The sequence below is a fragment of the Anguilla anguilla genome, chromosome 7, assembly GCF_013347855.1.
Source record: "Anguilla anguilla isolate fAngAng1 chromosome 7, fAngAng1.pri, whole genome shotgun sequence".
Taxonomy (NCBI): Eukaryota; Metazoa; Chordata; class Actinopteri; order Anguilliformes; family Anguillidae; genus Anguilla; species Anguilla anguilla.
The window spans coordinates 50,613,413-50,638,434 of NC_049207.1; the positions used below are offsets into that span (position 1 = coordinate 50,613,413).

Below are 25,022 nucleotides of genomic sequence, written 5' to 3' on the forward strand. Positions count from 1 at the left end.
GCAGGGACCGCCAAAGCAGCGCATGGATCTCTCCCACAGTAATAACAAAAGTAGGCTTCCCTTTTGTGTTTCTGCTAGAAACAGCACAAACCCAGCGTGCAACTAATAACATAGAAACGCTAACCACAGCAGCATATATAGCGCATATTATATATATAACGTAGTTACAAAGTTTAGAACACAAAAATAAAATATTGCTTTATGAAAATGAAAACTAATTTAACCAAAGAAGAGAGACATGGAAGATAAAAGGGAAATTGTATTACATATTCACGACTTGAACAATTCAGCAATTTCCACCACTTCGATGAGTTTACTTTCATAGTACTTCACGGTGATTTTAACAAAATGAAATCAAATCAAGAAAGACCTCAGAACAGATGAGACCAGACATGCATAAACCAGTTTTTCATAAAGCCATAAATATCATCATTTTATTCCCCCAAGCACATAAAGTTTGTTTTAGAAAACGCAAAACCTACCTTTATGCACCCCAATAGCAGTCCCAATGGTTCAAGAGCTGGAAGGCAATCCAAAAATGCATTAGGTCATTTTATGAGAACATTATCATATGTCAGTATACAACTGCAAAAAATAATGTCATATTGCAACATCTTATATGGAACGTTCTGATCATAAACTGAATATATTTGGCAAGGATGGCTGTGCAATCATTCCTAAGAAATGAGCATTTCTGAGAAACATCAAAGGGGTTGTTCCATCCAATTATTAAGCAATGTGTCCTTCACTTTAAATTTTGCATAGCAAAATTGCATTTTGATGGTGAGAAAAATTCCTTTAAAAATTATCATTCATAATTAAATGATATGTAATTCTTATTTGGATTCATGACTTCAACATTTGCACAGAGTGGTTAGCTTAAATGTACACATGGTTATCGTAATATTTATTTATTTATTTATTTATTGTGGAAACAGCATGTCCTCTGTGGTTTAAACATTAGTTAGTGCAAGCATCTGGCTAAATTTAGATCTAATGAAGAATATCATTAAAACATATCTGTATTAAGATGGCATTTTTACATAAAGGTTTAATTCCTCTCTAGCAATGTTAATACCAATTGATAAATGTTATATTCAACGCAAAGACTTTCCCAACATTATCAAACACATAACTACATGCATCTATCATCTGAGTCTCGAAAGAAAAGTTCACAGAACAATGGAAGAAAGTGTTTAGCAGAAACCAAGACATTTTATTTGTAATCACAGCCTCGCAGTTTAAAGGTTAGTGACTGCCAGCTTCACCTCGACACTGATTGTCGGCGTAAGGCATTCGGGCCCCAAAGATTCACGCGGTTCATTCTCAAAGATAAGCAGGGCGAGCGGTTTTTCAGATAAACTGCGCGTGATTGCCTTTTTTCCCCTTCGGTTTGTTAACGAATTAATATGCTCAGTGCGACGCGACCATCTCGTTTCTGGAGCCTCAGAGATAGAAACCATGCGGTTATTAACTGATCGTCCAAACAGAGTGAATGGAACCAGAAGCAGCAGGCATAACTACGCCCTCTCCGTATCAATGTCACTGGTGCAAAAACGCAAGCATTAAACACAAAGGAGTCAAACTTTCCATTCATGTAACTAAGGCAAACTATCAAAACTAGACCAAAGGGAAAGCCTCAGCACAATTTATGAATTATGAACATTTCAGACTTCCAGATGGCCAATATTCTCAACGTGTCCGTAATATCTGAGGTTCTGACAACAACCAAAATAGCAATAATAATAATGCTAAAAATAATAATAATAATAATTCATCATCATCATCATCATAATAATCATAATACTAATAAAGTTTTGAGCATGTATTAGAATGGGAAACAGTTTATAGGACCTGTAAATGAGAGCATGTTGCAAGCGATACGACTAGTATTTTTAGACTAGTAGCTATAAAATGCCTGTTACTGTGCAGACGTTTTTGGTCTATATAAAACACTGAGTACACTAATAGCAAGATGGAAAATATGGCCTTAGACAGGATAACCATAGTGAAAATGGATCATTTTATGTCAGCGCTCCAGGATCTCATACATATTAACCAAAATATTTTTATGGGCAGCACTGGCTGCCAATGATATATGGGCTCATTGCTTCCAAACACTTGAAAATTTACTGCTCAATCCATTGAGGATAATGATCTGGCATGCATGCTCACATGAAAACAAGTCTGCTACTCAGGCAATATGTTTAGTGCTCCCTTCTCTGAAACATGCTTAAAGACTGACGCAAACTGAATTCCTGGACAAGAACGGAAAATATTGTTGCATATTTCTGAATACATATGACCTTGAATATCACTCTGATTCTGTATTTGCATTTATTGAAGATGAAGTAACTGAAGAAAATGTATAGTACATAAAAATTGAAAAAGAGAGGAGAAGTAAAAATAAGCGTGTGTGTGTGCGCGTGTGTGTGTTTGTGTGAATAAGATCGTATCATGCTGGTCAGGATTTCAGGAGGGCACGGGTTGACACTGCAGTTATGACACAATTTTCCATAGATACAACAAGTTCTGGCACCAGTTGCCGTGAGATGTCAGTTTGGATTACAGTAAATATGAATAGCTACGCTTGAGCGATCGCTAGCAGATGACAAACTTATCATTCCAAACCTCGTCCAGCGTTTGTACCCAATTGTTGGACGTACAGTAAGTGGGGAGTCTTCGGAATGACTGGGAACATAGCGAGCTTCAAGCCCGAGACACAAATAAGTCCACTTCCTGCCGCTGATATACGACAAGGGGGGACTCAATGAAACTCATCTTCTGTTTCATGACCCCTGAGAGCCTGAGACTCACTACCGTGCAGAGATTCTCACTGAAATAGCCACTGATCATTTTTTAAAACACAGTCCCCTAACACGGTCTTGTCAGTACCCGACTGCCTTGAATTAAGGGTGAACTATTCATGGAGTTTCAATCATTCTGTATAGCAGGGCTTCCCAATCTTGTTCCTGGATATCTACCTTCCTGTAGGTTTTTACTCCAATCCTAATTGGACACATTATACTAATTAGCAGGTCAACATGAACTCTAGCTGTTGAAGGAGGTGTGCTTGGTTAGGGTTACAGTGAAAACATAAAGGACAATATATCTCCAGGAACAGGGTTTGGTAGCCTTGTTGTATATAATGTCATGCAACATACTTATGATATCTATTTATGGAAAATAAATAGGAATTCATCACAATTCATTTTTGGACCGGTGTGTTATGACTAGACAGAGAAAGAGGCTTGATGGTGTCCTTAAAGTTCACAAAAAAACAAACAGCAGCACATCCAGAAAATCTTTTGCACTAAAGCTTGCTGAAGCTGCGTGAGAAAGAATTTAGGGTGCAATTTGCTTGCACAGCCTCTACAAAAGAGAAAAAAATATTATCCACACTGAGATGTAGAGGACTGTGCAGTTGTTTAGCAAACAGCTACATAATTATTTAAAAAGTGCTGTGCAAGGCACATTGCATACTAATTCAAGACACATGTTTGAGGGAACCCAGCAATAAAAGTAAATGAATGAATATAGAACAGAATAAATGAGAAATTCCAGTCCCATAGTCAATCTAGGCCCCTGACAGCATAACCACATCAATTCACTGATATTATGTCAGCACATATGGACATTCTGATGACTTTAATGTGTTTTGAAAAATTCCTTCTATCCTTTGGTTGATTTAAGGAAATGGAAACTGATCTTTCTGTTGCCAAGATCCACTTGATTACTGGTTATGGTTTTTAAAAAAAATGTGTTTTCCCATTCTTCAGGCATTGTTTATATATCCTTGATCTCAGCCTCCAGGATTTATCCCATGATGCAATGCACTCTCCTTCCTTTCTCGCTGCCGCGCCCTACAGAAAGTGTAGATGTGCCCCACTGTCAGCTGGCCCTTCAAGGGAAGTGCAATTTAATAGCCTTCAACAGTTGCCATTACACAGAATCCAACATCAGTCCGGCTGCCAAAACAAGGACAGGACATCAACTCCGTGTGAAGCCAGCAAAACGCTGTCAGTCTCCCAGAGAGTCATAGCTGGAAGTCACTATTTACAATAAAAAGCTAAAATGAATGCACGCGATTGTTATATTTACACACCCCAAAATATCATTCATGTAACACTTACGCTGTGATAGGCAATAGCTCAATATGTTACCGGTAAATGTGTACAGAAATTCACCATCAAAGCTCAAAGGTAGGTACTGCGAATACACGAGAAAAAGTCATTATATTGTTTCATATTACTTGCATGCAAATTGAATTTTGCAATTATGCAATTATGAAATGATGGATTTACTCAGTATACTGCATATTATCCATAGACACAGGCACACATATGCAGAGCCCTGTAATATTATGTGTAGCGAAACGTTTATAAAATAAATAATAAGAGTAATTAGTAATATTCTAACTCTCAAGAGTGGAAAATTTTCTGTTTTAATAATGATTTATTGGAACCAGCCAGAATTACACTTTCCTCAAAGTATAAATGTAGTGTTTTCCTCCACAATACAATAACTGTCAAAAATATTCACGTCAATTCTCCGCCATATGTTACAGTTGGTGCAATGTTCTTTTGCACGTTGGTCTCCTTCTCATGACAAACACACCGATGTCATGTGTAGCCAAAAAAATTTTTTTTTCCATTTTGGTCACATTTTCCTTTTTTGTGGCAGCTCTTCCAAAAATCATACTGGCATGCGGGCAGTATCTCACGTCAGATTTGGAGACCCGACCAAGTGTGGTTCATCTCAAACTGTTTCCATAGATAAAATAAGGGGTGTGATTAATTGTGACACACATCTTTTTTTGTAAAATAAGAAAGGAAAGGAAAATCACTTCTCCGAGCAACCGTATTCGTACAAAATAATAGCTGCTTCTTGTTAAACATTTTTATTGTTTTTTGTTTTTCCTTTATCGTGGTTGTGAATACATTTGGGAGGTGCATTGTGTGCCCATATCTGCAGGCTCCCCCCTCTCTCTCTCTCTCCGGTGGAAGTGGGTTGGCGGAGCGTGCCGCCTTTGTTCCGCGGCCCTGAATGCATGGCTGAGCCCCCGCGGGTTTCTGGCCCGGGCCGCTCGGCCGGCCCGCTCGCTCGTACGTCTCTGTCGAATATCCGCGCCCAGACCCGAACCAGAGATGAGATCTCTCCAACCGCTGTTCTCCCCAGCGCCCGTTTTACACAGAACAAAAGGCCCGCTAACTGCCAGATCTATTACATTGTGAAATACAACAACCGGCATGCTGATGCACCAGGGGGTGCGCGACAAGAGGCCGATCCGTCCCGGTATTTTGTGCCAACTTCGGCACCTAATTATTTGATTAGCTCAATCGTATCTTGACCTGACTTTTGTATAGGTGCTAGCTAGCACAACAGACTGCAAAAGTGTATCCTAAACATTTTACTGTGCTCAAGTACAGGAGTGAACCAGTGTAGGATACAGAGCTGAGATATAAAGCTATGGCAGTTGGTTAGAGCAGACTTTTCCTCAGGACTGGAGTTGTGCACCCCAATGAGAGACTGTGAAGCCAAAGCTTTTTTTCTTTTTTTTTTTTAACAGAAGCTGGGCCTAACAGAACCAGGTTTATATGAAAGAGCTGGATATGCACTCTAGCATCAGTGAAAACAGTTAACATAACTCCCTATTTCAAAACATTTTAGAGTCTGTTCTGGGAACTGGCTTCTGTGATCACTCGCCCACAAAAAAGCATTTTGTACACTTCTTTGCTCAATTGTAGTTAAACACAATTATGCATATCACCAGTAGCTTTCCCAAAGTGCTGTGTCTTTTGGCTTATTACAACCCACCCTTTTAACAACTGGAACTGGTCCATTAGAGTCGGCCACTGGCATAAACACTCAATGCAGTCGATAGGACCACAACCACCCCTTGGCCACAAAGTTTTATTTATTTTTTAAAATTTATTTATTTTTAACGTGATTTAGTGATTTATGCTGCAGCACTTTGGGGCCACAACAGTATTCTTACTTAGGGCCACCAAACCCTAAGGCTGGCACTGGGGCCCAATCTGAGTTCTCTTTTGTCGTTGGCTATTGGCATTGCACCGTAATGTGGCACATCTCTCTGGTGCTGTTACCAGTATTCACTGAATCAGTGTGTGTGTGGGCGGGCATACTGTATCCTGTGAAGGTCTTCAGTCTGTTCAGTCTGTTCATGCAATGGCATGCAGAAAATCAAACTACACTCCTTGCTTATTGACGGATTAAGTTGTGAGCTACGCAGGAAAGCTAGCGAATTGAATCTCTGTGCATTGTGCCGAACCAGGATCAAGCCCCCCCCCCCCACCCTGTTTCATCATGTATCTTATTTAAGGCCCCCCCCCCCCAGTCCTTGTGAGGGGTAAGGAAGGGTGGTCCCAATTTTTTTTTCCCGCATGTCACCGGCTCACCCTGTAACTGGGTAAAGTCTGGGCCAGTATAATTCCCAGCATGCTCTTCCCCAGGGGATTTTGTTTCACAGGGTTCTTCTGCCGTACGGATCGTCCCGTTTCCAGAACAGCTCTCGCCTCCTCAACTCCCCCCCCCCCCCCCCCCCCATAACCGTTGGCACGGGGGTTTTGGAAACTCAGCGCAGCTATCCCTGGCACAGGGGTTGGCAGGACGGGCATGCCTTTGGCGCCCGGGGGAGGCGGAGCCGGGCGGGGAGAGGCGGGAATAATCGGCAGCACTCTCCTCCGCACCTGTTTAAGACCCCCCGGTGGCTCAATAGAGCCGCGGCAGAGAATTAATGGAGCTTTTAGACCAGCAGGGCTGTGGCCACCGACGTCCTTCAGGGAGGACTCACGCAGAGCAGAACGGAGTCTCCGCTTTTTTTCCGACTGTCACGTGGCACGCGTCTTCTCTGACTCCCGGTTTTCCTTCCTTCCCTGAGGTGCATGTAATTAATGTAATATTTACATGAGCCCTGACAAAAAGACTGAAGTACATTCAGCTGCTAGCTGACACTGACACCGCCACATGAAAACGTTCATCATATGGAACGCAGGCGTACAACAACAACGACAACATACAACAGCAACAACAACAAAACTGGAAGCCGGGTATGGATGATTGACTTTGAGCTGAACTTGTGCCTTCTTAACCCGATAGCGTGAAAACGAACGTATTTTCAAACCAAATGGCGTGTCATAATCCAGGAAAGCGTGGTTGGAAAAATGAAGTGTCTCTCCACGTCCCCGACACACAGCTGTCCTGCCTGAGACGGAGGCAGCCACAGCAATTATCAGTGAGGCCCGTAGGCCCTTCATCTGTGCCCAGACAAATTTCTCCGGTTACTCAGTAATAATCCCGCACCCCGGAGCTCACACAAACATCGATGTTCAACTCGCGGCCTCCAGGCAACATCTGGGCAACCTTCAGAATCCTGCACGTAATCTGCTCACTTCACAACACAGCATTGTGGACTCACTGTGGAGGCTGTGTAAGAAAGTGTTTCCTTGATTCCTTCTCTCTCTCTCTCTCTCTATATATATATATATATATATATACATACATACTGTACGTCTTGTTTAAATGATTAAACACTGAGTTTAAGTTGTTCACTTGCTGAATCAAGGAAGTGTGTCATCATGTGACTTGATAATGTAAAGCGCTGACTTGTAAAATTCAGAAACATCTGCAGCCTCTGCAGAATCAGGACTGTGAAAGTTCACCTTAAAGAAAGGTTAGGACATTGGTTCTTTTTTGATTTTGGACAAGTCAAAAATTTTGTATATACTAGTATAGGTACCTATGACCATAACAAGATATGGAATATATACATATTTTTTCAGGGAAAACATTTTTTTTTAAGGCCTCAAATATATTTTTTAGCATTTGTACTATGGAATTCACAGTCTTTACTTAGTTTTTCCACAATTTTAAATGAGTAATCACATGATTTCAAAAGTTCCTATGGCTTCAAATACGTTTTAGGGCTCAACTTAGGGTTAGGGTTATGAAAACGATAAGTCTGAGGGTCGCGGCAAGTTCACGGCTGTGTTCAGCAGGTTTAAGAAAGGTTAGGACATTGGTTCTTTTTTAATTTTGGACAAGTCAAAAATTTTGTATATACTAGTATAGGTACCTATGACCGTAACAAGATATGGAATATATACATATTTTTTCAGGGAAAACATTTTTTTTAAGGCCTCAAATATATTTTTTAGCATTTCTACTATGGAATTCACAGTCTTGACTTAGTTTTTCCACAATTTTAAATGAGTAATCACATGTTTTCAAAAGTTCCTATGGCTTCAATTATGTTTTAGGGCTCAACTTAGGGTTAGGGTTATGAAAACGATAAGTCTGAGGGTCGCGGCAAGTTCACGGCTGTGTTCAGCAGGTTAAAGAAAGGTTAGGACATTGGTTCTTTTTTGATTTTGGACAAGTCAAAAATTTTGTATATACTAGTATAGGTACCTATGACCATAACAAGATATGGAATATATACATATTTTTTCAGGGAAAATTTTTTTTTTTTTTAAGGCCTCAAATATATTTTTTAGCATTTGTACTATGGAATTCACAGTCTTGACTTAGTTTTTCCACAATTTTAAATGAGTAATCACATGATTTCTAAAGTTCCTATGGCTTCAAATACGTTTTAGGGCTCAACTTAGGGTTAGGGTTATGAAAACGATAAGTCTGAGGGTCGCGGCAAGTTTACGGCTGTGTTCAGCAGGTTAAAGAAAGGTTAGGACATTGGTTCTTTTTTGATTTTGGACAAGTCAAAAATTTTGTATATACTAGTATAGGTACCTATGACCATAACAAGATATGGAATATATACATATTTTTTCAGGGAAAATTTTTTTTTTTTTTAAGGCCTCAAATATATTTTTTAGCATTTGTACTATGGAATTCACAGTCTTGACTTAGTTTTTCCACAATTTTAAATGAGTCATCACATGATTTCTAAAGTTCCTATGGCTTCAAATACGTTTTAGGGCTCAACTTAGGGTTAGGGTTATGAAAACGATAAGTCTGAGGGTCGCGGCAAGTTTACGGCTGTGTTCAGCAGGTTAAAGAAAGGTTAGGACATTGGTTCTTTTTTAATTTTGGACAAGTCAAAAAGTTTGTGTATACTAGTATAGGTACCTATGACCACAACAAGATATGGAATATATACATATTTTTTCAGGGAAAACATTTTTTTTTAAGGCCTCAAATATATTTTTTAGCATTTGTACTATGGAATTCACAGTCTTGACTTAGTTTTTCCACAATTTTAAATGAGTAATCACATGTTTTCAAAAGTTCCTATGGCTTCAATTATGTTTTAGGGCTCAACTTAGGGTTAGGGTTATGAAAACGATAAGTCTGAGGGTCGCGGCAAGTTCACGGCTGTGTTCAGCAGGTTAAAGAAAGGTTAGGACATTGGTTCTTTTTTGATTTTGGACAAGTCAAAAATTTTGTATATACTAGTATAGGTACCTATGACCATAACAAGATATGGAATATATACATATTTTTTCAGGGAAAATTTTTTTTTTTTTTAAGGCCTCAAATATATTTTTTAGCATTTGTACTATGGAATTCACAGTCTTGACTTAGTTTTTCCACAATTTTAAATGAGTCATCACATGATTTCTAAAGTTCCTATGGCTTCAAATACGTTTTAGGGCTCAACTTAGGGTTAGGGTTATGAAAACGATAAGTCTGAGGGTCGCGGCAAGTTTACGGCTGTGTTCAGCAGGTTAAAGAAAGGTTAGGACATTGGTTCTTTTTTGATTTTGGACAAGTCAAAAATTTTGTATATACTAGTATAGGTACCTATGACCATAACAAGATATGGAATATATACATATTTTTTCAGGGAAAATTTTTTTTTTTTTTAAGGCCTCAAATATATTTTTTAGCATTTGTACTATGGAATTCACAGTCTTGACTTAGTTTTTCCACAATTTTAAATGAGTCATCACATGATTTCTAAAGTTCCTATGGCTTCAAATACGTTTTAGGGCTCAACTTAGGGTTAGGGTTATGAAAACGATAAGTCTGAGGGTCGCGGCAAGTTTACGGCTGTGTTCAGCAGGTTAAAGAAAGGTTAGGACATTGGTTCTTTTTTGATTTTGGACAAGTCAAAAATTTTGTATATACTAGTATAGGTACCTATGACCATAACAAGATATGGAATATATACATATTTTTTCAGGGAAAATTTTTTTTTTTTTTAAGGCCTCAAATATATTTTTTAGCATTTGTACTATGGAATTCACAGTCTTGACTTAGTTTTTCCACAATTTTAAATGAGTCATCACATGATTTCTAAAGTTCCTATGGCTTCAAATACGTTTTAGGGCTCAACTTAGGGTTAGGGTTATGAAAACGATAAGTCTGAGGGTCGCGGCAAGTTTACGGCTGTGTTCAGCAGGTTAAAGAAAGGTTAGGACATTGGTTCTTTTTTGATTTTGGACAAGTCAAAAATTTTGTATATACTAGTATAGGTACCTATGACCATAACAAGATATGGAATATATACATATTTTTTCAGGGAAAATTTTTTTTTTTTTTAAGGCCTCAAATATATTTTTTAGCATTTGTACTATGGAATTCACAGTCTTGACTTAGTTTTTTCCACAATTTTAAATGAGTCATCACATGATTTCTAAAGTTCCTATGGCTTCAAATACGTTTTAGGGCTCAACTTAGGGTTAGGGTTATGAAAACGATAAGTCTGAGGGTCGCGGCAAGTTTACGGCTGTGTTCAGCAGGTTAAAGAAAGGTTAGGACATTGGTTCTTTTTTAATTTTGGACAAGTCAAAAAGTTTGTGTATACTAGTATAGGTACCTATGACCACAACAAGATATGGAATATATACATATTTTTTCAGGGAAAACATTTTTTTTTAAGGCCTCAAATATATTTTTTAGCATTTGTACTATGGAATTCACAGTCTTGACTTAGTTTTTCCACAATTTTAAATGAGTAATCACATGTTTTCAAAAGTTCCTATGGCTTCAATTATGTTTTAGGGCTCAACTTAGGGTTAGGGTTATGAAAACGATAAGTCTGAGGGTCGCGGCAAGTTCACGGCTGTGTTCAGCAGGTTAAAGAAAGGTTAGGACATTGGTTCTTTTTTGATTTTGGACAAGTCAAAAATTTTGTATATACTAGTATAGGTACCTATGACCATAACAAGATATGGAATATATACATATTTTTTCAGGGAAAACATTTTTTTTTTTTAAAGGCCTCAAATATATTTTTTAGCATTTGTACTATGGAATTCACAGTCTTGACTTAGTTTTTCCACAATTTTAAATGAGTAATCACATGATTTCTAAAGTTCCTATGGCTTCAAATACGTTTTAGGGCTCAACTTAGGGTTAGGGTTATGAAAACGATAAGTCTGAGGGTCGCGGCAAGTTCACGGCTGTGTTCAGCAGGTTAAAGAAAGGTTAGGACATTGGTTCTTTTTTGATTTTGGACAAGTCAAAAATTTTGTATATACTAGTATAGGTACCTATTGCGACAACAAGATATGGAATATATACATATTTTTTCAGGGAAAACATTTTTTTTTTTAAGGCCTCAAATATATTTTTTAGCATTTGTACTATGGAATTCACAGTCTTGACTTAGTTTTTCCACAATTTTAAATGAGTAATCACATGTTTTCAAAAGTTCCTATGGCTTCAATTATGTTTTAGGGCTCAACTTAGGGTTAGGGTTATGAAAACGATAAGTCTGAGGGTCGCGGCCCTGAATTAGCAGAAGGTCATGCATTTACTCTTACAAGGAGTATTTCTATTAAAATTAAATTTAAAAATTAGAACCTTTTCTCAGAAAGACCTTTATACACGAAACAGCACCGGTATCCTTTGATTTGTCAAGGAAATTTGGGTTAATCGGGCGAGGAGAGTTTTTGCTCGACACAAAAAATGTCCCTCGAGGGCTGCTTTTAATTTATTGTTTGTGCTGAAATATTGTGGTACGAGCGGGAGTGGAATAACACCACATCCTACCGCTCCTCGACAAAACGGGTCGCACGCCGAGTATTATCCTTTTTTTTTTTTACCTTTTTCTCAAATTACTGAGTGAGCGGCGCGATATTGATTGCAGTGGGATGTAGGAGGGCTAAAAGCTTATCACATGACTGCGGTTGTGGGTCAGATCATGGCTGGGTTTATGGTAGCCCTGGCCTGCCTCCCTCACAGACACATTACTTCCCCATGCGCCTTCCAATCTATTTTCTGCCTCGCTAAGCTTGTGAAAGTGCATATATTCTCCCTCCAACTGCTCTCGAAATCTGGAAAACACGCCGTCTTTGTGTTTACTCCTTTAGCCAACAAATGGCAGATGTTGGGGCCCGAGAAGCCATTTATTTATGTGCAAAATGGAAAGAAAAATATGAGAAAATGTGGCCCAGACTCAGGTGTGCGTGTGAAAACTGTGAAAAAAGCAGTCGCTTTCATGCTGGAAACGGAGGGAACATTGGCCTAAATGGTAAACATTTGGCTCTGTAGGAGATACGAGGTATATACAAAAAGAAATGCCTTTTCCTAAGGCGTACACCTACCATCAGCGTGAATCAAATAGAATATAACTCACGGTTATTTATTTTAAATATAAATGTAAAGTGAAGAGAAATCCTGTTATACCAGGGCCAGTATGTGCATTCATATCAGTACAGCACCCTCCGAAAGAGAGGACAAACTGTGCATCGTGTGCAGTCACCTAACCTTTACCCCACTGAAACCTGGCATGTTTGCATTTACAATCCAAAGGATTTGATGGCCATTTTGTTCAAATTTCCCCCGTGGTTTTCATTCCCTGTTAAATATCACCGACATTTTAATTGTGTACAATTTCCCCGCTCGGCTATTCTGATACTCTGCCAATGTTATAAAATTGCATCTTTTAATTTGATGGACCGTTAATTCTGACACTTCATTTCCTCTATGCAATACTGATAAAAAGTTTGCTTGCTATTTTATTTGAAGTGCCTCTCAAGATGTTCTCATCTCTGTAGACTGGACAACATAATACGTTTCCGAACCCATTATAAAACAGATTAAAGAGAGAACAAAAAAGCATAACAGTCCTTTCAAATATAATTCTTCCACAGTCATAACTTAAATATTTATTTATGTTAATTTAAAAAAGAGGCACTTTTTCATGCAAAGGAATTTTGCAAACTGGCCATTACTACAGCAAAGTTTAGAGGGGGAGAAATGAGTAAGCATGTGTATGTCTGCTGTTGAGTGTGACATCACTCCTGGAGAACCAATAAGAGCATGATTAGTTCCCACGGCTGGTGACCTTGGTAAGAATATCTCTTGTTGCACAGGGCAGCTGGCTGTGGCCATGGTTCAAAACCAACAGTTGACATACCTGATGCTTAACCATCACTATTGGTTACTATGTCAAGTCCTACTCTTTGTTATCATCATTAATCAACTTGTTTACTGGGAGCTGACAACAATGAGTTGGCATCGTGTGATTGGTTGGGTAGCTACATTTACATTGGCCAGAGTTTCTTATTTTGCCACTACATTAACCCAAATTAACCCAAAAGTCTTAATCTAAAAAACATGATCAATTGCTATTTTAAAAATAAATTGCTTTTTGGACAAAGCACTGCAAAACACCTTATACTGTCAAGCACCAGACAGTGATCTGAGATTTAGTTCACACAAACTGGGAACACAAATCTCTGAAAATACATTAATGTTTCTGAGGTCTGATAAATTTCTCTGCGGTGCAGCACATATTGATAAATGTCATGCTAGTTTATGACAGGGTCGTGAGCCGGTGTGAAGAGACAAGTGGAAAGTGCTAAATGAACTTGTGAAAGGACAACAAAAAATCCAGTAACCAATCAAAAAAAAGAAAAACACTATTAGGGCCTAGAAAAAATGAAAGAAAAAATAACACAATAGATGTTGATTAATAATGTAATCAAAAGCCACACTAATTGTTTTGCCTTTTTCTTTTCTTTTCAAAAGGAGTTCTTGATTGAATATTTTTTGAAAAGTATGGCGGCAGCGCTGGTTTTTCTTAACTAGCGTGTGAACTATGTTTTGAGTGGACTGCCTGTGCAAGTTGTTGCTTTCTCTCCAGGGTTGCGGTTTGACTCCTGACAATCCCAGCCAGCCTAAGGGTTCTTTTCATTTTAATAGATTTCTCAACCTGACATTTTCCCACAGAACCTTCCGGATTAAACACAGACAGTGCTGATCAGTCATCCTAGAATTGATATAATTTGGCAAACAAAAAATGCATATTGTGTATGCCTCCACATACTGTAGTCACACACATACATGCACAAACACACACACACACACACACACACACACACACACACACACACACACGCACACACACACACACATTATACATGGCGATCATACTGCACCATTTTGTTCATAACGTAAATGAAAAAAAGAAAACATTATAAGAAGAAAGAAAAGAAAGCAGACAGAAATTAATAGTAGTCACATCGTTCGGATAATTCTGGCACTTGATATTTGATTCAGAGGATATTTGATTAAATGGATATTTGATTAAACCAACCAACCAGTAGAAAGTTAAAATTTCCCCCAAAAACGTGCAATCCCAGATGTTGCAGGCAGCGAGCGTATCCACACAGATTTTATTTTACCTAAGCATTCCAGACCCCTCCAAGCACAGCCTGAAATAAGTCACCTGTTCTCACACTGAAGTTGGCTCGCCTCTGCCCCCTGTCTGCACTCAGGTAAACAAAAGCGCTGACCTTCTTCCTCGGGTTCCCCGACAGAACACGGTGATCCTCGGTAATATGGCACCGCGGCAGATGAGGGTCTCACAAAATTAATTTGAAAAGGATGAGTGAGACACCGGAGAATTATGGATTGTGACGAGTGGCATGAACCACGAGCATTAAAGTCTCCGGAACTTTTAAATGTGTGATCATCTGAAACCAATTACCATTTAAATAGGAGGCACTGGATGGAGTGCAAGACACCAGACGATGTAAAACCAGAGCATTGCTTTGTCCCACAGCTCTTACTTCTCCATGGTCTACTTATTAAGGGTAGCCAATCACACGCCTGAATAAACGGTTCAACAGAAACACAGGGGTCTAATGATATGTACTGTAGTATGTATAAACATTAATAAATTACCAGAGCAATCAATGGTAATAGTTTATTGAATATTTGAAAAATACTTTACAAACTAAGCACAAATCAACATTACTCTTTCATCAAAAACATTGGCTAATACTTTTATTACATAGGCTGGTGTCTTGGTCTGATTATGTGACGGCACTCCAAAGGCACTTTATAAAAGTCAGCCTGTTATTTAACAGTCTTATGCTCTCGTGTTATATTAAATTTCATTATATTTTATTGACGCTGCATTTCAGAAGTCAACATGTTACCTTCATGCCAGGCTTGTCATAGTTTTTTGTGCGCAGCTGAGGTATGAAGGAAAATGACATTGTTAAAAGGTTGAATGTAGCTCCTAGCATGAATTTTATGCATTTCTTTCATTGCCTGCCATGTCAATACATAATTGCCCCATGAGAAATTGAATGTGTGCATATTACTAAAACAGAGTTATTTCTCCTTGTCTGAATAAAAACACTGTACAATCTCACAGAGTTCAAAGGGTGGAAAAAGCACAAGGGACATTGGACGTTTTTTTTTCTTTTTTAAAAAAAAATCTTTATTTCCCATCATACACAACCAAAATGCCTTTTAATGGTCAACACCACAGTGAGACAATGAGAACTTGTAAATTCCTGCCTTGCAAGACCATCATTCCTGTTTTCAGGAATTCCCAGTGTCTGATAATTATTTAAAAAAAAGTTAACAATAAACACATAAAAGGCTACGCGGACAGCGTTTGAAGTGAACAACTTTAAGCAGAATGGGCACAAGAAGATGCAGATTATCCGTCTGTATAATAAGAAGATCAAAAAGAACAAAATAAATCCCTCCCTTTAATCCCAAAGAACTGCGCTGTAGCCGAGCGGTTTGTCAACCCTATTTCATAACGGCGCTACACATACGAACACGACAACTGATTACAGTTTAGCCGTGTCCTTTGGAGAATCAGCCTTTCTGTTAAATGTCAAGAATGACAGGTGCCATCTTTACGTGTGGGTTCTGACCTACGTGTTTAACAGAGGGCCACACGAGACAATGCATTAACATTGTAGCTCAGTTCATAAAGCGGCGCGTGTTAATTAGCTTACGCGGACAATTAAATGGAAAGCACAAGATGGCCGACGCCGTGCCTTCTTTAAAAGCGAGAAAGACGCCGTGCGGACTAATGAGAGGCGTCATTGTACTTTGACAACGTGTCTCTAGCCGACCGTCGCCGTGTACGTGACTACGCCGCTGCTCTTTCATGGCGTATATCTTTTTATCAGCGGCTCGGAGATGAATCATGGGAAGACATTTGCTAAAAGAAGAAGAAAGCCTATTCATTTGCCTGTAAAGCAGCTGGCCCAGCAACACATTAAATGGACAAATTGATCACAAGATATCAGTACAGAGGAGAGAGAGAGAGAGAGAGGGATTAGCCTATTATAATGTGTTTGCAGACAACCAATGTGCTATTGATTTAATGGCCGGTTCATTCATTCAGATGTCACGCGTGGGGCCTGTGTGGGTGATCGAGTTAGATTCGGGGAAACTAGATAACGCATAAGGCATACATACGCTCTCAAATAATGACAGAAACCAAGAATTATTAGTTTTACTTTAATTAGCCTATGTGTTGTGTTGTAAAGCGAGCGTATAACAAAGTAGGCAAGATATCTAAATAGTCTTTCGGCCAGATAGCAGCTAGTGGCACATATTAATTTGGTGTTCATCATGTTCTAGAGAGCACATAGAAGACAATACAGCTCATTTAAAAAAGGTTTTATATTAAGTAAATTAATTTATTCTTTAATTTATTACTTCGCTTGGTCAACTGCTATATATTAGCCATGTGATGAGTAGGTTTTCCCTGCTATAATTTTCAAAACAAAATGTGATTTGTGGAGCAGTCTCTGACTGTGACTCCGTTGTTAAGAGCAGTACATCAAACAACATTTTGACTGCCCTTTTTTTTACTGACATTTTGAAAATGGCCATCCTGGTTCAGTTTTTTTTTTTTTTGGAATTAGTAGCACACACCACTGCACTCTGAATAAGCCCTGATTGTACCGGTGACCTTTTCAGAACAGGGAGAACGGGCCGGAGCGGGTAAGAACCGGTTTGGAGCGCTGTTGATGAGGCCATGCCGCGCGAGGCGGTCCCCTTCGTATCGCCATGCTAACGCCGCGAGCCGCGCTCCCGGAAAAGTGCAATCAGACGCCGTGTCAGCGCATTTCTGACCGAGCGGCGTCATTTCCCGTCAAAAATAGCAGGAAAACAAACAAACGAGAAGACCTTGCTGGTGTCAAACATTTGTGTAGTGTGTTTGTGTGTGTGCGTGTGTGTGTGGGTTGGTGTGAGAGAGAATGAGAGAGGGAGTGAGTGAAAGACAGACAGACAGACAGATGGACTGCAAGTGAGAGAGAGAGAGAGAGCGAGTGAGAGGAAGTGGGAGAGAGAGAATATTCAATCAGTATTTGCATAACTTGTAAGCTTCTCTTGCACATAATTATATTCTGAAAGCTTCCTTGCTCTGACACATACTTAAAGACTGTCTTAATTCTTGCATTGCTTTATCTCGTGCCAAATTGCACCCATGACGCGATATCTGAAATTAGTCATGGGCACTCTGATGTTATTAAAACATCCCTTGATGAATTTTCCGTACAGACTGTACATGTAGCTGTTGCCATTATTAATGCACTCTGAAGTGAACACCCATAAGGACACTGAAATGTACACATTCTTGGGCCCACGCTCACCTGAAGGCATACACATCTTGTTTTAGCGTGCGTACTTACAAATTTCAACAAGAGCTAAAAGACATGTTAAACTGCAACCAGACAGCAAGAGCATACACAACTTCCATTTCAGAAATGGATAAATAATGCGCATTTGCAAAGCCTCTACAGCTACTAATACCTTCAATTACCAATCAGTCATACCTGCACCGCTGCACATTGTATTTTTAACATAACATAAGCTTTCCACCACAAATCTCCAAAGGCAATTAATAATTAGGTTAAGCTGGCTTGTAAAATCATTTAGAACGCAGCTTCATGTAGTAGACACTCACTGTGAAACTTTCAGTGTTATTAACTAATATCATGGAGCATTGTGCCCTCCCTCCCACCCCCACTCCACAAAAAACTGTTAAAAATGGCAGTAAATATTAAAACGAGTATATTTATTTTTGAAGAGAAACCCAATGCACACTTAAAATGTGAATTGGTCTGGAGGGCTTTTACGTGGAATCTTGAATAGATCTTTTGGAACATCAGACTTGGATTAGAGTTTTCCCTTGAAATTTGAGATTAAGTTTGGCTCATCTCTTTGTATCACTCCATGCCGAGCTTAATGTTTTGCTTAAATGATTACACTTTCGAAGCAATGCGTGATATGTGAGTGATTTCCAGACGAAATGGACAGAAGCATTGCTTAATGTCAAATATGCTTATTAAGAAGCTCTAGCTCCACTATATCCCACCATTATAGTGAAGCTGGTATGCGTATATACTATCTAAATATACATATACATACATGCTTACAGTTATGTGTCAATGGATAATATATTTTATTTTCCTTAGAAATAGCTCATAATGAAGCCATATACATGTAAATTTGTTCTACGAATGGCCCTTAAACTACTTTATGTAACTCATTCACAAAAAATGACATATTACCAATGAAAGCACAACATGGCATTCATAAATCCTTATGCCAATAAAAACAAAATTATGTATTTTGTCACTACCAATGCAGAAAGTGACAGTATCCTGACATAAAAGAGTTATGTATCTCTTCTGAATGGTGGTGTGTGTGTGTGTGTGTGCGCACGTGTGTGTGCATGTGTTCAGTAATACTTTTAACTTCCATATAATGCATATAACAACTCATATTACTACAGGATTCAATTCCATTGTTTGAGTAACACTAAGGTGTAGCAGTGGATTATTGCTTAATCCCACAATCCCTGATATTGAAATCCCTTCAGTATATGCTAAACCCAGATAATCTGAAAATATATAGTCGTCGTACAGAACATCAAGTATCATCACAAGGGCATCTCAGTATGTAAACTGCATGTAGTAGTACAGCCTTTATTGTGTCTTAATGAATATCACGAGAAAGGGGTAATTATCATTCATTTCTGAAGCTCCTGTTTACTGGACTACGGTTCTGCTTTTGGACCATTGTCTTGCTCATGAAAACACATCTTCCCCTGCCCTCCCATGGACACTCGTAATGGACGAACAGGAAGAGCTCATCTCCTGATCAAAAGGAAAACAAAGTGAACCGAACGCAGGCTGCATGCAGAGAGGCCGCACTTCAAAAGTGACACCGCGGAGAAAAGTCCCAAACTCGCACCGTGCCATTAGGCATGTATGGGCTCTTTATAAACCAAAGGAAGTGTGAGAGAAGCCATTTTAAAAGCCATCCTTCGCTCGCTCCATAATTGAAGAACACTGTTTTCCACGCTCCCTTGTAGCAGTCCACAGTGCATGGGATGACTTTTCTCAGTCTTAAAGCAAAGTGTGTCTCTTGATTAGCTTGAGACCCTAATGCTAAGGCTGCAAATTCAGAACTAGACAGAAGCAGGGGGCAGGGCTTGCACTCACAAATGAAAATGCACCAATGAATTACGTGTGATCGTTTTTCTTATTTTAAGTTCTTATTTTAATTATTATAATGCATGCCCAATGTATTGATTCATGGACAAAGGGATACGTCTCATACTATACTGTTCTGTTTTCAATGTTCTCTCACCATCCACAGGTGTATATGTAGTTCAAATCCGATGAACCACTATATTAAGAATAGCAAAAGTTTAAAGTCATATTCTGTGGTACTGTATGTATATGTTTTTATGTCGATGGTACTACAGTACTGGAATGATACAAAGCATATGAATATATAAAAAAAATATAATACAAACATTATCTATATTTCTGAAAGATAATGGGGAAAAAATACAGGGTTCCAGTCACATTACATGGTTTTCGGAAGCTGTTTACGGCGAGAAGTACACACATTTCTGTAAAGATAGTCTTTAATGCCAGGCCTGGCAAATGTTTTCATTTGTACTTATTTTTCACTTCAGGGGACATACACAGTGAATTTCTGTCTGAACTGATGCAGTCATTCATAAACATCTAACGCAGTAAACCACCCTGAATCTTTGCATAAAACAGCCATTTCAGAGCGTACCCCTTTCAGCTGAGAAACAGCGGATTTTTACCGGCTGTTAAATAAATGGCATAATGTTTTATCTTTCAAACACATGGAATTGCAGTGTCTTTATTGCAAGCCACTAAACATTTGTGAAAATGCATCAACGCATCACAACAAACAGGCATAACATTTTGCATGTGTCATGGCTACCATACTGTATTTCAGGCTGTGCTGCTGGCACAGCTCATGCTAAAATGCCATTAAGCAGCCGGATGAAGAAATGGACCACCATTAAAGGTGCGTTATCATTATCATGTCGAAGATTTACTGGGCTGTGATACACAGTCTACCTAATTATGTAGCAAAGGTCACAATAACAAGAATAATTGGGCTCGATACACCCTTTCAGGAACTCTACAGGTTTAAATAACCTTTTAGAAAGCAGAAGAAAAAACAGTGAAAATGTAGGCCAAGCAGTACATATTTCTTACAACTTCTTTTTTTTTTAAAATGCATTTTTCCAATAAGAGAGGGACGCATGAGTCTAGAAGAAGGTTGAGTGGGCTAAAATGCCATCCACATTCAAAACTGGAGTATCTGAGGAGAAGCAGTTGTGACAATACAGGAATTTTAAAAAATTGTATTTCAACATCAACATCGTATCATGGACTATAGCACCTGTTGGTGCGCCAACTGCGTACCCTTAAACTGCGTCAAAAAAGAAAAAAAAGAAGAAATAAATAAAAGAAAGAAGAAGAAAAACCTCGCCGAAGCACTCAGCAGGCGTAATGACGGTACGCGCTGGCTGCAGATGCACTTGTGTCTCTTCTTACGGCTTTAAGAGATCTGAAGAGGCGCAAACAGCTTTTCACGTGACGGATTCCGGCTTCTGCGAAGACGGGTTAACCCGAGAAGCTTGGAGAGAGCTGCGCAGCTGCGCGAGCGCCCGCGTGAGCTTTCACTCATAATTTATAAACTCTAACGGCGTTAAGGAATCAATGTGTCATGCAGCTGGGCCGAAAGCTCGCCCCGTGCCATCTTCAGAGGCGTTATCGCGTGCTTCTGGAAAAAAAATCAGGGACCCCTTCGAGAGCCGTAATGAAAAGCAAGCTGAGCGTAATTTCCAGAGAAATAATTAGCACGATAAATGCGGCGAGGAAAAAGCACAACTCGGGGAAATCAACTGTTAACAAACATCTGAGACCACACAGGCCGAGCCGGAGCATATGTTCCCTCCGTGAGAAACCGCGGCCCGGCCTCGCAGGGCAGACGACTATTTTTATCGCCCGAACTTCGGCGAGTTCGCCGGCGTTCGCCTCGAGATGCGAGGGACGCTCGAGATGCAGACATTGGGGGCTTCGACGCATAATCATGACTTACATCATTTGTCGCCGCTTCAATTAACAGCACCTTGGATTGTTGAATTTACAAACTGCATCAAAAAAAGCTCTGACTTCTAATAAAAAATTATGAGTTAAAAAAAATAATAAATAAATAAAATAACCAGAAGCAAGATCAATACCGTTTTCTGTCTCAGATTTATGTGTGTAAAATTACACATGAAAAACAGAAGTATAAAATGCAAACTATGAGATGACCAAAAGTACATACACCTGAACAGGCAACATGCTCCTATAGAGAGCGTAATCCTTCACATAGGGGGTCAGATTTCCAAGCCTGTTGATGTTCCATAAGGTGAAAAGCTAAATGGCTATACGACCAGTCCCAATGCGCTTTTTGTCCTGTGGTCACTTGTGCACCCCTTTGACCAACTTTTAATGCTTGAGGGGCTACAGGGGCATGTCCTGCGCCACCTTTGCACGTGAGCTGATGTAAATAAGCAGGCTTAGGGTGTGGGGGTGGGGGTTTGCGGGCAAGTAGGGGGGTGTAATTTGTAACACGGCCGTTCACTTCCTAAACCCGGCCGTGGAGTACGTTTAAACCGGACGTTGCGCTGCCCCCCCTCCGCCCCCCCCCTCCGCTCCTAATGAGACGGATGGGACCTGACAGGGTGTGGAGCCTCCCCAAAAAGGGGCCGGCGTGGAGAAAGCGCAGCCGCGTACAAAAGCCGATTAGCCACGCCGCGCGACGCTAGCCGCGCTGCGCTAAAGGTGCGACACGGTTCGGCGACTCCCCTCAGTCCGAGGGGGGCCACTCGCGGCCTCAGCTGTTAAAGCCTATCGCAATGCCACGCCAGTCGTCACACCAAGCCCTGGGCCAGGCCACTGCAATCCGGGGGGGGGGGGGCGGGGGGAGGGGTTTGGGTTGGGGGGGGGTTGCGAGGTTCAAAATTATCCTCGCGGTAAAGAGCTTTTTTTTTTTTTTTTCTTCTGTACGGGCCCGAGGAAGGGATCTGGAGATTGTGTTTCGGAGACAATGGTAATGCACCAGCCCCGTAATCAAAGAGATTCGAGGGTATCTCAGTGCAATTACTGAGACCAGTCCTCCCACATCTCCTGTTTCTAATGGATCTCATTATCGGAGCCTAGTTACATGGCGTATTTATTCATGAAATGAAGTAGCAATTAAATTGGTCAAGCTTTGAAGGTGATTATGTTTATTTGCCTGGGGTATTCAGAACTCCCTTTCTCTTTTTTTTAATATCAAAACTTGAGTTTAATGCTTTCCACCTCTCTTTCAGGTTCTAGTACAAATGTATGAAACACATATGAACCACTGTAACACGCCAATGTCTTTTTCTTTCCCGTGGCGACTAAGAAATGCATTTTGTGCCCTTAAGTGGATTGTAAATATGTTCTCAACATTTCTCCGCCTTCAGATGCTGTGATCCTTTGTTCTCAGTCATGAACTTGCCAGAATCAATAAAATGCATAAAATACTACAATAAATTGTAATGTAACCAAAAACAGAAATGTGGCCAGAAGGCACATTTATTAATAGACTCATGAGGGTAGGGTAGGTGGGTACAAAAAAAAAAAAAAAAAAAAAAAAAAAAAAAAAAAAAAAAAAATTTAAACAGACCCCCTCATTGTTGGGAGGGTGTGATCCTTATCTCAGACAGGCAGCAAGGCCCCCCCCGAATGGACATAGGCGTCCGGAACATGCCCGCTGTTCCGCGCGGGGACGTCAGGGCTGCTCCCTCCCGCTGTCAGAACACAGCTGTTCCCTTTCCCGCTGACTGATCGCAGTCGCCGTCGCCCCGCGGCTAGTGTTGTGATTCCGACACGGTCCAGCGGAGACCGCGAGGCTCTCTCTCTCTCTCTCTCTCTCTCTCTCGCTCGCTCGCTCGATGGCCGCGTGGCGACGGATCCAAGAAAAAAAATGTCCTGGCGAACTGCGCCTAATGCCTGACATCATCGGGCCAGAGAAACAAAGAGACTCGACTGCTTCTGGACGACAAGCTCCGAGAAGCGCAATTTTGCAATCAGAATTTAGCTGTTTTTTAAATTATTATTACTGTTTTTTTTTTACTATTGCTTTAACGCATTTCCGCACGTTGAAATTCCGTGCTGAAATACTCTTGCCATCGGTTCGAAAAAAAAAAGGACGCGCGCAATGCGCATAGAAAAATTCGGCATCCCCATTTATCAAAATCAGGTGAAAAAAAAAGAAAAGAATGGTAATGGATTTGGAGGGCTACACAGCAGAGAATGTCCAATAGATAATGATGTGCAAAAATGCAGAGGCTCTCATAAATCAATGATCTTTGTATTTGTTATAATTAACGCTCAGCAAACTACATGATGAATGTTGATCATGCCCGGCACTGGATACAAGCTCAGTAAAAGCAAATATGAAGGTAACTGCAGTATTGAACGGACTTTTCGCGCAATCAATACCAAAATATGTTTTTACAATCATATATGAAGCTTTAAGTGAATATGGAGTAAAAATAGATACATAGGAATATATAAATAAATTAAAGAATGGAAGAAAATGATGTATATTGGATGAATGATTACTTTGTCACATTTACAAAAAACAGCGAACACCATATCCTCAAAATCTGACCCCTGTAGGATCAACAAGGAGTGCCTGTGAAGGGGGGTTGGGGGGGGGGGGGGGGGGGGATGGGGGGCTTTCTAAGCACATTTTACTATGCACATTGAAAATCTCGGCACAACACAATAACGGCTTAAAGGGATTATTTGGGAGATAATGTAGATCAAGGGTACATTACTTGAGAACAAAGAACATGTTCACTGCCATAATTGCCGCAAGATCAAAACTTCACTTAAACCGTGTTTTATTACTGGGGATGCAGTTCACTTGAGTTCCAGTTCAATCCCTCACCAGCCTCCACATCATTCTTCCACAAAGATTAATGTATCAACCCTTGGGAACTTGCCCTTGCGTGTCACTTTGATATAAACTGGGTGTCAAAATCTCCATCCTGTCTGTAATATCATTATCATATAGTCTGCAAATATGCAGTGACCTAGCACTGACCTACCCCCTCCTTGTCAGCCGACACAAACAAACTTACTCTGTGCCGCGTGTACACTACGTCTCTTCGCTAAGACGCAAAGCTGAGGGGCAGAGCCTCACCGTTTTGCACTGGCATCTTGCAGTATGAAGTGACAAATGTTTTTTTTTTTACTCTCACAATAATTCTGAATAAATTACCCACCTGTAACCCCCACCCCCACAGACACACACAAGTACTACAAAAAAGGCCCTCGTCCGCATTCATTACCCAGAACCATTAGGGTCAAGCAGAGGGCACGGGGAATAAGCAATTGTTTCCGGGGTAACTGGAGCATGGCAGCAGCGAATGACGGCCCCCCGTGGAGCGGAAGCGT

General features: G+C 40.0%; 1 protein-coding gene across 1 annotated transcript in view; it reads right to left on the reverse strand.

Annotated features, from left to right (window-relative positions):
* Positions 1–25,022, reverse strand: part of LOC118232176 (receptor-type tyrosine-protein phosphatase delta) — a 234,927-nt gene that overhangs the window by 183,363 nt on the left and 26,542 nt on the right. The window contains exon 2 of the mRNA XM_035426883.1: positions 483–520. The gene's annotated coding sequence lies outside the window, so the exon portion shown is untranslated. The remainder of the gene's footprint in view (positions 1–482; positions 521–25,022) is intronic.